At 43.9% G+C, this 15,698-nt stretch overlaps 1 pseudogene across 1 annotated transcript; it reads left to right on the top strand.

Moving 5' to 3' along the window:
* Nucleotides 1-1,501: 1,501 nt before the first annotated feature.
* LOC311605711 (replication factor C subunit 4-like) lies at nt 1,502-3,664 on the top strand (annotated as a pseudogene). The gene is made up of 2 exons: nt 1,502-1,532; nt 2,388-3,664. The product of its transcript is annotated as a replication factor C subunit 4-like (transcript).
* The last annotated feature ends 12,034 nt before the right edge of the window (nt 3,665-15,698 follow it).

Raw genomic sequence — 15,698 nt, 5'->3', positions numbered from 1 at the left:
TAGGATGCAAGATGACCTGGTGGGAGGAATGTTGGTCAGTTTTAAAACAGGTTCTTTAAAGACAGGTCATCTTGAGAAAAAGCAGATTCTTTGCTGTTTCCTTCACCCTTAGCCTTCACCTAGGGCTCCCAACAATGCCCTGCTGACATTTACTTGCGATGGTTCCTGTGGAGGCTCTCCTGATTTATAAACAGTTAACCAGCACCCCTGACCCCTCTACCTAGTATAAGTCAGTAGAAAACCAGGAGGCCATCCCAGCTGTGAACTTTTACATGTGAAGTAGTGAAAGAAAGGAATGCTCAGAGCATCTGGAGCTCCCTCCTCATCCCATGCTTCGTTTGGTCCTCTCCAGTTTTGTGGGTTTTGCTTGTTTTAAGGTTTTTAGTGAACTGTGTGCATATGCTGTATCTAGTGTGAGTCTGTGTACATGAACACAGTGCCTTGGGAGGGAAGAAGACATCGTGGGGTCCCCGGGAGCTGGAGTTATAGAAGCTGTGAGCTAAGAACTGCACATTGAGCCTCTGGACGTGCAGTTCCTGCTCTTAGACCCAGAGACAGCTCTCCAGCCCCTCCACTCCTGTTTTTTATTCCAGTTTATCTTTCCAGCATGTCCTTTGTAAAATTTACAAAGGGGAGATTTGTTTGTTTTGTTTTGCTTTTTGTTCTTGTTTGGTTTGGTGTGCTATTTTGAGACACGGTTTCTCTGTCTAGACTTGTCTGTTCTGGACTCACTTTGTAGACCAGGCTGGCCTCAAACTCACAGTTATCCACCTGCCTCTGCTTCTTGAGTGCTGGTATGAAAGTTGTGTACCACCATGCCTGGCCTAATTCACTGTGTTTGTATTGGATGAATTTAGAGACACAAAAATTCTCTATGTATATATAATTTCCCCTTTCCTAAAAAGACTAACATTCTCTGATCAAACAATCGTTCTGTAAGTTTCTGGGATGCAGGAGGGGTAGAGCTTCATCCAATATGAAACAGAGATCTTCCTTATTCTTTTCCCCAGCAGCATAATACTCTTTTGTGTGCATGTGCACTGATTCTTATGGTTTTAGGTTTTCAAATATGGCACAGGTAGTAGGGACACAGTTGCATACATCTGAAGGCAGCCAAGATCTCAGGTGAGGCTCCTAACCTCACTTGGTACCATTACTATAGTTCTGGCTGTCTGTTTATGTCATTGCCACCTCTGTGGGCCAAGGTATTCTGTAGGTCACCACAGCAACTCTGATGCAGGATTCTCAGTGGTCACATCCCAGCAGAGGAACTGGCTCCCACATCCACTACAACAGGAAGGTTTGTCTGATTTATTACATTTCCTTAAGGAGATGTTTCCGGACCCTGTAGGTTAATTATGCAGAGGCTCAGCATCCTCACAGAAAGATTCCTCAACATGAGGCTGCTTGAGTACATCTGTCATATTTTATGGGATTCTAGGGGCGTGTACAGAGAGACACTGTGACAGTCAAAAGGAGTCAGTTTTTACAGGAAGTGATACAAGGACACAGTTGGTGAACTTCCCCCATGAGTAAGTAATGCTGGTAATAATGTGACTAAGACCTGGGGTACAGTTGTCTACTGTGCCCACATTGGGCACCACTAGAAATTATGTTAGGCCATTCCTTCCCTGTCTTGAGGAAATCCCTGGGGGACAGGAGTGGGTGGGGCTGGGAAGCTGCCCTCTACCCCAGAGACTAGGCCCAGAGCTTCTGTGTGCTAAGCTCACGCTCTGCCACTCATCTCCCTGCCCCTCCCAGCTCCCTGTGTTGGCCGCTTTTATACAGCCTGCAAACCAGTCTATTGAGCCTGATGAAGAGGTTACAGGCTACTGTTGCTATCCTTCACAGGGCTTCTGTGTTGTCTCCTTTCCCCCTCTTCTTGTCCTCATTCAATGAGGAACTCTTTGTACTTATCTTCCTGAGAGAACCCTGTGGACCCTGGGTGGTGCTGGTGCTAGTTGTGGGGGATGAGAAAAAGAAGGAGGCACCAGTGATGCATCAGTCTCCTGGGATTCTTACTTTTCCACAGGGGTTTTCAGAGCACGAGTCTCCAGTCATTTGTACTGGAAGCATCTTCATGTTAGGGTGGGGCCCGGGATGATGGAGGAACGAGGGCCAGGCCACAGTGAGAGGATGGAGAAGTGGAGAAGGCAAGGAAGAGGATGCAGCTCAGTGGTGAGCGCTTGTCTACCACACATAGGATCCAAGTTTCAACCATTTGTAACACACACACACACACAGACATACACCAGAGCACACACACTTGCATGCATGCACACATGTGCTCACATGCAGGCTGCACATGCAGAGGGAGGGAAGAAGGGAGAGAGAGACAGAGCCATCAAAATGAACTTGGTCACAATCAAAACATTCTTTAAACAAAGCAGGTACAGATCCATGGGACAGCAGGAAGTAAGAAACTATACAGGCATTTCTAAAAGGCACATATGTCTGTACTAAGCCACAAATGATCGAGTCACTGGGGATACCTGTTACTGCGGGAGGCAGTGGAGAAACCAAGAAAGTCAAACCAGTTCCTTGGGTAGAAAACTATCACCCAAAGTGTGTGAAGGAAGTTGCTTTCCAGGAAGATGTGGTTACAGTGCTGAAAACTCTTTACAAGGAGCTGCAGGTCTTCCTAACCTCTTGTTCCATCAGCCACCTGGGACAGGCAAAACAGCCACAATTTTGGCAGCAGCTACAAAACTCTTTGGGCCTGAACTCTTCTCATTAAGAGTTATTGAGTTAAATACATCTGATGAACATGGAATGCAAGTAGTCCTAGAGAAAGTGAAGACCTTTGCTCAGTTAACTGTGTCAGGAAGTCGTTCAGATGGGACGCCATGTCCTCCCTTTAAGATTGTAATTCTGGATGATGTGGATTCTATGACCTTGGCTGCTCAGGCAGCTTTAAGATGTACCTTGGAGAAAGAGTCAAAAACAACCAGGTTCTGCCTCATCTGTAACGATGTCCGTTGAATAATTGAACCCCAAACTTCTAGATGTTCAAAGTTCTGCTTCAAGCCACTGTCAGATAAGACTCCACAGAAGCAATGGCTGGATACTGCCCAGAAGGAAAATGTCAAAATTGGCAATGAGGAAATAACTATCAGGAGATCTACAGAAAGCCATTACACTTGTGCAAAGTGAGACTTGACTAACAGGTGGAAAGGTGTCATGGAAGATGTGATCACAGACGTTGCTGGGATAACAGCAGCTACAGCCATTGATGGAATGGAATGTCACAGGGGCTCTTTTGACAATCTACAAGGTGTGATAAAGGACCTAGTGGATGAAGGACCAAAACTGAAAAATGGGTTTCTCAAAAGCACAATAGTGGTGCTGCTTTCTTTGTAATATATTTTAATTATCATGTCTTATTCAGTTACTCAGAGGACATTTGCATTTCCCAGCTCTATACAGTAATCTAGCATCTGGGAGACAGATACTCAGAAGAGGCAAGGTAAGGAAGTTTGCAGGTACAACAGTGCCAAAAGCCTGGAAGACAGCTTTCATGACCTGAGTGCCAATTATATCCTTTTATTTAAAACTTAAATTGGGATAATTTTGGTAATCTGGAGATTTTTTAAGAATATCTGGTCATACGTCCCCTGTGTGGGGAGGCCTGGCGGCACTCAGAGGAAGGATAGCAAGTTACCAAGAAGAGACTCGATATTCTTAGAGCATGTATAGGGGGAGGAGGTCTCCCTCAATTACAGACATAGGGGAGGGGAGAAGGGGGGAAGTGGGAGGGAGGGAAAATGAGAGGAAACAGGAGAAGGGCTAACAATCAAGATTTAATATGAACAAATTAATAAAAAAATATTTAAAAAAAAGAATACCTGGTCATAAGACGGCAAAACCTTCTTAGTCAAATTTGTGTAAGTCCTACTGCTTCCCTTGCTTTTTATTATCCATTTTTTAGCAAAACCATTACTTTGGAGGTCATATAACCAAATGATTTTGTTTATTAGTCTCCAACTAAGTTTGACTGTCCTTTGTTTGTTTGGGGGTTTTGTTGCACTTTTCAACAGGCTCCCACTCACTGTCTGGAAGTCACTATATAGCTCAGGCAGATCTCAGTCTCATAACAATCCTCCTGTCAGCCTTCTATTTAGAATTACAGGTGTGAACTACCACCCCAGTGTGGAGAGCAGCCTGTGGACTGTAAGGTGCTTGGCAGTTAGGGAAAGCACACAACATTTGCCTCATAAGTCTATGCTAATGTATAAGTTAAGCAGACATCTCACCAATAGGCAACATTTGTTGGGCAGAAACTGCTACTGCAGGATCAATGAGGGAATCTGCTCCACCCTAGATGCCTCAGAAGCTTATAGACTTAGCCCACACTAAGGTGAAGTCCCTCAGCTGCCACAGGCTAGTGGGAGGGCACTAGCTGGGCTTGAAAGAGGTCCTTGAGAGTGTAGGCCAGTGGTTACTTTTTTACTTATATGTAGTGTGTGTGTCATTGTGTGAGTGTACGTCATGTGTGTGCAAGTGTCCGCGGAGGACAGAAGAGCATATCAGATGCCCTGGAGGAAGAGTTACAGGCAGTAGTGAGCCACCTGAAGTGGACACTGGGAACAGGACTCAGGCCCTCTCAAGAGTAGTAAGTGCTCCTAAATGCTGAGCCATGTCGCCAGTCCCAGCCGTCCCACTTTTCATATAAACAATGACACTTCATGAGAATTCTGACAGGAGACTTTTGGCTTCAGAGCCCTGGAAGCTCTGTCCTCACCCGTGCTAACACATCCGTTTCTGAACATGAGTCATGACTACTGAGTAAGGACAGTAGCAGTAAGAACGCCACCACACCTTTACAGTCACTCTTCCCTTCGGCAGTACTACTGCCTCTTCTCCCAAAATTCTCAATCACCTCAGCAGATTTCAGACTCAAGACTGTGCTCAGCCACTTTGAATTCTGACAACGATGTACAGAAAGGGGAACACTTTTCCATTTCTTGTGGGAGTGTAAAATTGTACAACGACTTTGAAAATCAATCTGGTGCTTTCTCAGGAAACTGGGAATAGTGCTACCTCAAGACTCAGCTATATCACTGCTGGGTATATACCCAAAGGATGCTCCACCATACAACATGGAGGTTTGCTCAACTATACTCATAACAGCTTGATTCATAATAGCCAGAATCTGGAAACAACCTAGATTTCCCCCAAGGGGAGAATGGATTTAAAAAAAAAACTGTGGTACAATTACACAATAGTATATTAATCAGCTATTAAAAACAAGGAAATCTTGAAATTTGCAGGCATATGGATGGAACTAGAAAGGATCATCCTGACTGAGGTAACCCAGACCCAGAAAATCACAAATGGTATATTCTCACTTATGAGAGGGCATTAGCCCAACATAGATGTCCTCTGAGAGACTCCACTCAGTGGATGTTCTGCACAGATGCTGGGACTCGCAGCTGGACTCTGGGTGCAGTGCTGAGAGTTATAGGAAAGAATGGGAGGATGAAAGGTCTGAGAGGGAACAGGAGCTCCACAGGGAGACCATCAAAGTCTGTGGATCTGGACACAGGGGGATCTGCACAAACTGATGCACCAGCCAAGGACAATGCTAGCAGAGAACTAAGACACCAGTTCAAATGTAACCAATGGACAGCCAGTTCTCCACATGGGTAGAGGGGGAACTGCTGCTGAACCTCTAACATACACTCAGATGTTCATAATTTGGTCACTGTCCCTTGGCAAGGTAGCCTAGTGAGCACACAGAGTAAGGGGATGAAGGCTATCCTAATGAGACCTACTAGGCTGCTGTTGCGGTAGGATGGCACCCCATCAGAAGTCTAGGAGAGAGAAATAGAAGGAACAGGGAGGGAGGATGGGAATGGGAAGATAAGAGAGGAAAACAATTGGGATGTAATGTGAATGAATTATAATAAATTAAGAAAAAAGAAAGAAAAGAAACACCCATTTAATAAATTATTCTCAGTGATGAGCTTCCTGACTGCCTGGTTCCCTGACATGCTTCTCTGCTTTTCTTTTTCCACAGCAAAAGGAGCTAGCCACATCATTGGGTAATATGATTCAGTGCAAGTGAATAGGGGACTGCCCAGTGCTAGATTGGGTGCAGGTGTACAGCCACGTGGCCATGAGTTCCTGGGTCATGGCTGAAGAGAGAGACATGTGGATGCCATGGAAACTGCTCCTCAAGTATCAAGTCAAACACCTAGTTGTTTGAGCACAGGAGTCTTGACCAGAGATCAGATACAAGATATCTCTTAAGGCACACACACGCACATAAAATCAGTAAGGCAATAAAATAATAAACCTGTGACGATCAAGACCTGAGGATTATGAGGTGATTTCCAGCCAGCCTGTGAGTGGTATCTAGGAACACCAAGTCTTTGCATCCCCTGACATCCTAGCACTGGAAGAAATCTGGGGGTCAGGAGCTCAATTTGGGGCTTGCATTACAGCGAGGTGTTCTTACAGACCTGGAAGATACCTCCCTGACCAAATGTAATGGTCTTCTTTCTTGCAGGATATTGGATTGTTGTACATAGAAAATCTAATTGTTGGCAAAGTTTAAAAGCTTGAGTAGTTGTCAGATGCTGTTAGGTGTATCCTGAAGAGATACAGCTTGGGTGTGCCTCTGAAAGCCCCCATAGATACCCCTCTCTCTACTTTTCCTCTCTCTATACTCTCTCGACCCTCTCTACCCCTTCCTTCCCCCCCCTTCTCTCTCTCTCTCTCTCTCTCTCTCTCTCTCTCTCTCTCTCTCTCTCTCTCTCTCTCTCTCGGATACCCCTTCCCTCCTTTTCCTTCTCCCCTCATGCTCATTTAATAAACTCCTCTACAACATAATATCTGCTGCCTTGTACCTTATGACCTTGTATCTACCTTTTTTTATAAATATAACATTGGTGCTGAACTTGGGTATGAAACTCAAAGGACCATTAGTCTGCCTGCTCTCTCATTTCCCGTGCTTGCCTAAAGCCAGCTGTGAGCAAGCCTTCCAGACAGATTCTCAAGATTCTAAGCTGAGGTGTAGACCAGTGGACTGCCTCTGGCTGAAGTAACCTGCCCCCCTACCTCCCCCTGGCTACCCCCACACTGCCTGCTGTATTCTGGGTAAGCAACCTGTGGCTCTCAACCTCTACCCCTCCTATTTTTGGCTAAGCACTCCTATTGACCATGGACTTTTCTGGGTTTAAGTGCACACATTTCCTCTGACTGGACTTTAAGTTCCCAGGAATATGTGCTTATTGTCTCAGATGGTCTACTTTGATTCAGAGGGAGGCCCAAATGGCAGATCCTGATGGGCCCCTTGTGGCTCCCTGGCCCTGCTGGCCACATTCATTCCTCCAGCCTTACTTGCTGTCTGCAATCCAGCTGCATTCACAGCTGGTCCCATTATCTTGCCAGCCACACTCCACAACCCCCTACCCCAGGCATATCTCTATTTGCACTGTCTCTGCTATGCTCAGCTACCCTGCGTTATTATAGCATCTTGCAGATCTAGCCAATGGACAGGACATTCTCCACAGTTACGTGGAGAGCAGGGACTGACTCTCACATGAACTCTCGTGCTCCATATTTGACCACTTCCACTTGATGACAAGGTCTGGTGGCACTCAAAGAAATAATAAGCAGGCTCCCAAGATGAGACTTGACAGCCTATGACCATAGAGTGGGGGAGGAGGTCTCCCTTGGTCATAGACCTAGGGGAGGGGAATAGAGTGAAAGCGGGAGGGAAGGAGGGAGGGAGGAATGGGAGGATACAAGTGGTAGGATAACAATTGAGTTGTAATCTGAATAAATTAATAAAATTGAAATTATAAATAAATAAATAATAGATAGATAGATAGATAAATTTGCCACTGCACGGTAGCCACCATGTTAAAGGTACTAGACAGCCTGGTCTAAACATGGTGTTCCAGGCCAGCCAAAGCTACATAGTGAAACCCTCTATCAAAATAAATAAGTAAAATGAATAAAACACAAAAACAGATAGACAGATGGGGCCTGTGCCCTAGATTGGTAACGAAGGAGGAGCCTAATATGACCCAGATGACTGATTTGACCCAGTAGGTGAGTGGCTGTGAAAACAAGCAAGATGAAAAACATAGATTAATGAATTTAAAGTAAACATGATTTGTCTTTTTATTATTATTATTGTGTGTGTGAGAGAGAGGGGGGGGGAGGGATAGAAGGAGGGAGGGAGGCCGAAACAGACAAAGGAAGGGAGGGAAAGAGAGGGGGGTGTTTATGTGTGAGGCTGTGTGGCAGCCCACCTGTGGAGGTTGGAAGCTAATTTTGTGGAAGCAAATTTGGCTCCACCTTTACATGGGTTTTAAAGAACAAACTCAGGTCAGTAGTGTTAGGTCCTGCTGCAGGGCGTGGCTGGCTTGCCCTGCCCTCTACCTAGGGGCGGGGCTTCCCCTCTCCCAGAGACTCCCTATATAAACCAGACATTTTGGGTGTCACTGTCTCCTTTTGACCTCTCTTGTCCTTGCCCTTGCCCTTCTCCCACTGCCCTCTCTCCTTCCTTTCCCTTGACCTCAGTGCCTGACCTCCCTTCTCCTACCCCTCCTATGAACCTGAATTTATATATTTATATATTTATATATTTATGTATTATTTAGTTTTATTATAGTTCCATTGACAATTAGCTCATTCCATTTATTTAATCAGTCAAGTAGGCTAGACTAGCAAGCACTTTACCCACTTAGCCCAGAGGTGCACCACTTTGGAAAGAGTTCAGACCCTCAGCAGCTGCCCACTCTGGGGGTGTCCCTTCCTTCCAGGGAATGAGCACAGAGCCCAGCACGGCACAGAAGGCCTCAGACAGAGAAGCGTCTGCAACTCCAGAGCCTTTATACCCAGACCTCATAGCTGAGCCTTGGGCAGAAGCTCTCACACACCAGTTGGCCCAGAGCAGACAGGGTCACAGCATCCATCACTGGGAGGAAATGGGGCTGTGGCTACACAAGCCTGGGCTCCAGCCTGGGGCACTGCAGGGCTGTGGCCATGTGAACATCTTGGGGTTTAGAGACTTAGGAGAGCTGAGAGCAAAGAAGACAAGCCAGTAAGGACAGGAGCAGGGATAAGGGGGGTAAGGGACTGAGTCTATATGGCTGTGTGAGAGAAGAGGATCTTTAGTTAAACCACCTGGACCCTGGTGCAGTTTGAGAAGGGTGAGGAGAAATGTAGGCTCAGAATTAAGTCAAGAGACAATTGTCATACCCCAAGACAAGCAGTCTGGTAGTTCTTAGCCCAATAAGTTCTTTATATCTTCCACAGCCCTAGTAGGATGTAGCATTATCCATTCATTTTCTGTTTCCTCAGGAAAGTACATAACAGCACAGAGAGCCCAGGCTCCAGGCAGCAGTTCCCAAGTATGGCAGCAGCACCTCATCTGAAGCAGGTGGGCAGAAGGTCAAGACCAAGTGGTTCGAAAACCTAGGGTTAGACTGTGGATGTGTCTGTCAGGTTGTCTTAATTAAGTTAACTGCTGAGGGCTGACCCAGCCCACCAAGGGCAGCACCATTCCCCAGGCACTGGTTACTGACCTATGTAGGAATGAAGAAATTGCCTGAGAGCAAATAAAATGCTGGTACAGATTACAATTGAGATTGCTTGATTAGGGGTTAAGATGTTTTTAGATCTAGATAGATGCTTTAAGTTGAAAATGAACACATATGTTAGATACTGATTTTCGTTTAGATTTTGAGACTCACCAAGATAGGAAAGATGTTTTTCTTCAAGGCTGCCAAATACAAAGAGTCAAAACACTTTGCCTATATCATATATAATTCCTGTTTGTTTTGTGGTTCTTCTTGCTGCAAGTAGTTTATTATACATATGTGTAATAATATAAATGTGTATGTAAAAATCTTTAATAAAAAAAATTTACCAGATTACAACTGATGTGTGGTTTAATAAAGAATGTGTATTACAGGAGAAACAACAGAACAGGAAGAAAATTCTCAGACAGAATCTCCCTCCTGAGATGTAGGGGATCCTTTTACAACAGTGGGGCACATTACTTGGTCTTAGGTTATGGGCCTTTTGTATGAAGTCATATTAGGATAGGCAGGTAATACATTTACAGGCACCGCAGGACTCATCAGGATGCATAAGGCATCACAAGTTGCTGAAACAGGCTTGAGGCACTCAGGTTCTCCTGCTGAAGGGTGGGGGACTTTGGGCCTTTTTTGTCTCTACAATTTTCCCTTGACAGATCAAGTTCAAGTCACTGACATCAGATGGAGATCTTCTTTGTTGTGGAACTGCTTCTGAGCTAAGAAGGAATGCTGGGGGCCTGACTGGTTGAAGCTGATGGTAACAGATGATGTTCATGAAATCGTGCCATCTGGAGCTCCATGGCCTGTAATCTAAAGGACACAAATCCACTAAATGATTAAGGAGGCAAAGAAAACTCATGTGCATGAATAAATCCCACTGGACAATGACCAAGAGAGCCAACCCCTTGTGCTCTCCCAGAGCTGCCAACCTTTGTATCCTCTCAAAGAAATGTAGTTTCTCAGCAGTGCTGTTTGAAACTTGCCTTTATAAATCAAACTTCCACCCAACCTGCAACCAGGTCAATAATAAACTATGTAATCATTTATAACTATATATATTTATTCTGATTACACTGTTGGTTCAACCTGTTCAGAATTAACTGACTACTAAGATAAACTTTGTAACCAATCTTACTATACTTTGGATTTCCAAAGTAACTAACTAACTCCTGCAAGCTCAGATGAATGCATGACCTCAATTGCACAATGTTTCCTAATTTTCCTCTGTGACTCATTTGTTCTCAACTCAAAATAATGTATGTGTCTTTGATGTGGTGGCAGATCTCAGTCATTTACTGGAAGCATCAAGGTACTGAAAACAAGAACTTCCCTTTTTTTAAAAAAAAGTTGAAAACAACCCACAGATAGAGCTCTGTTGATAATTTCTGATTGTGGCTTTCTGTGCTGTTCAGAGTCACAGGGCAAAACCAAATCCCCTTGTGAGGCCCCTGTGGAAAAAATCAATGAGGACAAAATTTCCGCAATATTTTTCATTACAACATTTGCTGTGAGGCTCAATAAATAGAGCCCAGCCTTTGTGCAAGACTATCAGATTAGAACAGAACAGTCTAGAACTTTTCTGAATGAGTCAGGACCTTTTTTTCTGTAGGCAGTGTTACCACACCCTCTTAAAGCATGTTAGGTTTTTACCTGCATTTTGTACTGTTGATTGACATGAACAATGTATGCTACTCCAGGTGCCAGGGCTGCTGTAAGTACATCAAGGGCATCATGGTTTTGGAGTTCTATGAGGCAAAAGAATCGACTGAAAAACAACAAGAAACATTGAGACATAATGGCCCAGGAAAGAGGCTTAGAAGATAGGAACTAGGCCCACGTACCAGAGTCATGAGCTCTTCTTTTTTAACTTAATTATATGTGTATGTATGTTTTGCCTGTGTCTATGCCTGTGTATCCACTCCTATGGGTGCATGTGCACCACATGAGTGTATGCCTGTGCACCACATGTACATATGATTGTGCACCACATACTGCCTACTGCCTGTAGAGGTCAAAGGAGTCACTGGATCCCCCTGGATCCTCCAAAAGAGCTTTCAGTGCTCTGAACTACTGAGCCTGCCAGAGGACACAGGCTCTCTTAAAGCTGAGGGAGGGGGTTCAGAGCAGGAGCCTGCTGACAGACTCTGATTCCCCAGCAAGAGACAGGGAAGGGAGGTGGGGAACAAAATATGTGGCCACTAACATTCACTTTTTCAGTGAGACCTCCTAGACCTGGGAGGTTTTAGCTAGAGAGGTGGAGGCATTGTAGCAGTCTGTCCTGGAGTATAATGTTACATTGCTAGACTATTTGAGTTTATGTTAAAGAAATAAATAAATGATTTTACGGGAAAGGAAGGGTTGAGGAGACTGAAGGGATGATGGGTGTGGACTGGAGTCCAGCTTCTTCTGAGCTAGAATTGGACAGTCATAGATGGGGAGGGACTCATGATCTCCAGTGAGCAGTCTCTAGGGCCAACTGATCTCTAGGGAAGACTCTGGTGTCTACACTAGTGCATCAAGAGGCTGTTGCCCACACCAGTGCAAGCACTGTGGCTGGGCAGCGTTCTAGGACACCTGCATCACATGCAGACTAAAACGGTGCTTACCTATAGATAGCAGTCAAAGCAGTTCTCAAAGGAGTAACTCTAGCGTATGTTACAAAGTCCATGGAGAGCTTGAAAATCATGAGGTGATTAGGAAACGGGGATGGACATAAATAGAAGAGTTGATGATGGAACAGGTATCAGTGGTGGAAATGCCAATAAGATTTCAAGTTCTGCTTTTGGAGGACACTGTGGGGAAGGCAGAGTAAACTTTTTAAAAGGGTTGCTACAGATCTCGTTGAAGTTTATCTAAATAAATAGTTTCATTTTAGGTCACGAGTAAGTTATGTACAGAGGAAGGTTATAAATAGATTGGCTGTTTAAAAGGACCAAACTCCAAATATAATTTAGCTTTGAACCTATAACATTTTGTCTCTCCGTATGTAGAGAACATCTCTGACATTCTAGCCACAGCTGTGCCATTCATTGAGTCTCTACACCCGTATCTTCTGCTTGAAAGCCTTGGCTTATTATCCAGTTCATGTCCCAGTACATTTGGCCAGCATTTCTCAACCTGGGGTTTCCTGCCATTGGGGAGGGGGGTGTTGAGTGATCTCTCACATGGGGTCTCCGAAGACCATCAGGAAATAAATAGACATGTTTACATTACAATTCTAAAACTGTAGCAAACTTACAGTTCTGAAGTAGCAACGAAAATATTTTTGTGCTTGGGGTTCACTACAGTGTGAGCAAGTGTGTTAAAGCATTGCAGCACTAGGAAGGTTGAGAAGCACTGCTCAGGGCAATTATCTTAGAATCTGATGCAGCTACGAAGCAAGGAAGGCAGGCATTAAGTAGGGAGAAATAGTTACCTAACCCTGCCAAGGAAGAAGATCTTGAAGTCACTGCCTAACAGCTCTTACTCTATCTTGAAAAGCCCCTCAGCTAGAGGTGGAACTCTGTGGTGTTAGCCTTCCTCCCCGCACTCCCTGCTCTGTCCTGCCCTCCCATTCCCCAAGACACCCAACCCTCCCTGTGCTCTTATTTCCCATTTCCTCTTCACACCATCTCGGTCCATAACCACTTTCCTGATATCCATGAGCACTTAAAAGATTTCCAAAGATTCCCCAGGTGGCGGGGGTGCACGCCTTTAATCCCAGCACTTAGGAGGCAGAGGCAGGCAGATCTCTGTGAAGTCAAGGCCAGCCTGCTCTACAGAGTGAGTTCCAGGACAGCCAGACCTACACAGAGAAACCCTGTCTCAAAGACCAAAACAAACAAAAACAATACAAAACAACAAGAAGAAAGATCCAGGCACAAAATTTCAAATTTAGCATTCACATATAAGAGAAAACATATAATGTTTGTTTTTCTGGATTTAGGATCTTTGATTCCAAATGATGATTTTTTCTTCTCCATCATTTTGCCTGATCATTTCTTAATTTCATTATTATTAACAGATGAATAATATTCCATTGTGTAAATACAACCCATTTTTCTTTACTATCCATTCATTGGTCGATGGACATCTAGGCTATTTCCATTTCCTGGCTATTGTGAATAAAGTAACAGTGAATTTAGAAGACAAAGTATCTCTCTAGTAAGATTTAGTTTTGGGGTATATGTCCCAGAGTGGTATAGTTAGATCATATGGTAGATTTATTCATAGCTCTTTGAGGAACAGCAAACTTATTTTCATACTTTTGTACTAGTTTGCAAACCCATCCACAGTGAATAAGTGTTCTCCTTTTCCACATCTGTATCAGCATTTCTTTTGAAGTTTGGTTTTGGATTTTTTTGTTGTTGTTGTTCTTAGCCATTCTGACCAGTAGAGGGAAATCTCAAAGCATTTGCACTTTCTTGATAGCAACATTTTAAAATATACAGACAATTAAAAATATTTCCTGTCTTTTGCATTTATTATTTTTATTCTTTATTTATTTATTCACTTTACATCCCTACTCACTTCACAGTCCCACCCTCCCTTCCTTTTTTCCTCTCCCCACCTCTGTTATTCCTCAGAAAATGGGATGTCCCTTCCCATCCACTCCAGTTAATCAGGTACTATCAGAACTGGACTGAGCATGTGGCTTTCCCCTGTAGCCTGGTGATACAGTCCTGCCAAGGGGGGAAGTAATGGAAAAGGTGGCAAGAGAGTCCATGCCAGAGAGAGTTGATTTATGAACTGTCCATCAGCTCCATGTTTGTAAGGGGCCTAGGTCCAGTCCTACAAGGTCCTTGGTTAGTGCTTCAGTCTCAGCAGGCAACTCTGGGCCCTGGTTAGTTGACTCTGTTGTTCTTCTTGTGAAGTTCCTGTCACCTCCAGGTCCTTTAATCTTTCCCCTCCATTTTCCACAAGTTTCCTTATATTCTTTTGAGAACTGTTTAGTCTTATCTCCCAGATTTTAGTTGAGTTGTTTTCTTAATGTTTATGGGATTGCTCTTGTTGTTGTTATTGTTTTAGTTCTTCATATATTCTAGACACTAAGACTCTGACAGAAACTGGTAAAGATTTATTTTCTATTCTGTAGGCTGTTCTTCACTTAAATTAATGTATCCTTTGCTGAATAAGGTTTTTCTTCGTGGGGGGGGGGGGTTAAAACCTTGGTTTAAGGCTATTGTAAATGCCATTGTGTCCCTTATTTCCTTCTTGGCATATTTGCATATAGAAGGCAACTTTTATGTGTTAGCTTTTTGTATCCTGCTACTTTGATGAAAGTGTTTATTATCTGTACTTTTGGCATCCTTAAGATCTTTAAACATAGAATCATGTCATTTTCAAATAAGGAGGCGTAAGCTTTTTCTTTTCCTATTTGAATATCCTTTATCTAATCCACTTGTCTTATGATCTAGCCAAGACTTAGAGCACAACATTGAACAGCAATGGGGAGAGTGGCCATCCTTGTTTGGTTCCTTATGCTAGTACAAGTCCTTTGTTTTTCTCCACTTAGGGTGCTGCTGTCTTTAGTCCTGTTGTGCATTGCCATTATTGTGTTGAGATGTGATCCTCATATTCCTAGATTCTTCATAACTTGTATCATGAAGGCCTTTGTCACATGTAGTGAGATGGTTTCTGTCACTTAGGGTATTGATGTCATAGATTATGTCTACTGCAAAACTGCACATAGCTCATGGAAAGTCCTTCTTGCTTTGCTAGCCCTTAGAATTCCAATATGACTCTTCCACACAGACCTTGCCCCCTGCAATTGCTTCCCTTCCTGCTGAGTGCTTTTGTTGTATTTCTAGCAACCAACAAACACGCCTGAAGAAACTTTCAAGGTTTTACTTGTAATGCTTGTTACTAAGTAGAAAGTCACTTGGTGTCTATTCATGCAGCTATAGTCAAGTATATTCCTGGGAATGACCTCATGATTACAAGCCCTCGGAGAAAGTGGACAGTGTGCATCTAAAGGGGTCTATGTGTCATACCACAGGACAGAGAAAAGCAGATATAGGAAAAGCGAGCTCTTCTCACTGGGCTGAGTGCCTGCTCACCCCACCTGTCTGGCTTATACAAATTTTGGCACACAGTTCTACACAGAGACCATCTGAGGCATGTTCCTGCTGCCCACTCATCAGAACTTCAGTTCACTAGCTT

The sequence above is a fragment of the Acomys minous genome, assembly GCF_964271855.1.
Source record: "Acomys minous genome assembly, chromosome: 9".
Lineage (NCBI taxonomy): Eukaryota > Metazoa > Chordata > Mammalia > Rodentia > Muridae > Acomys > Acomys minous.
The sequence above is the reverse complement of the archived record's forward strand: the minus strand, read 5'-3'. Positions and strand labels throughout refer to the sequence as shown.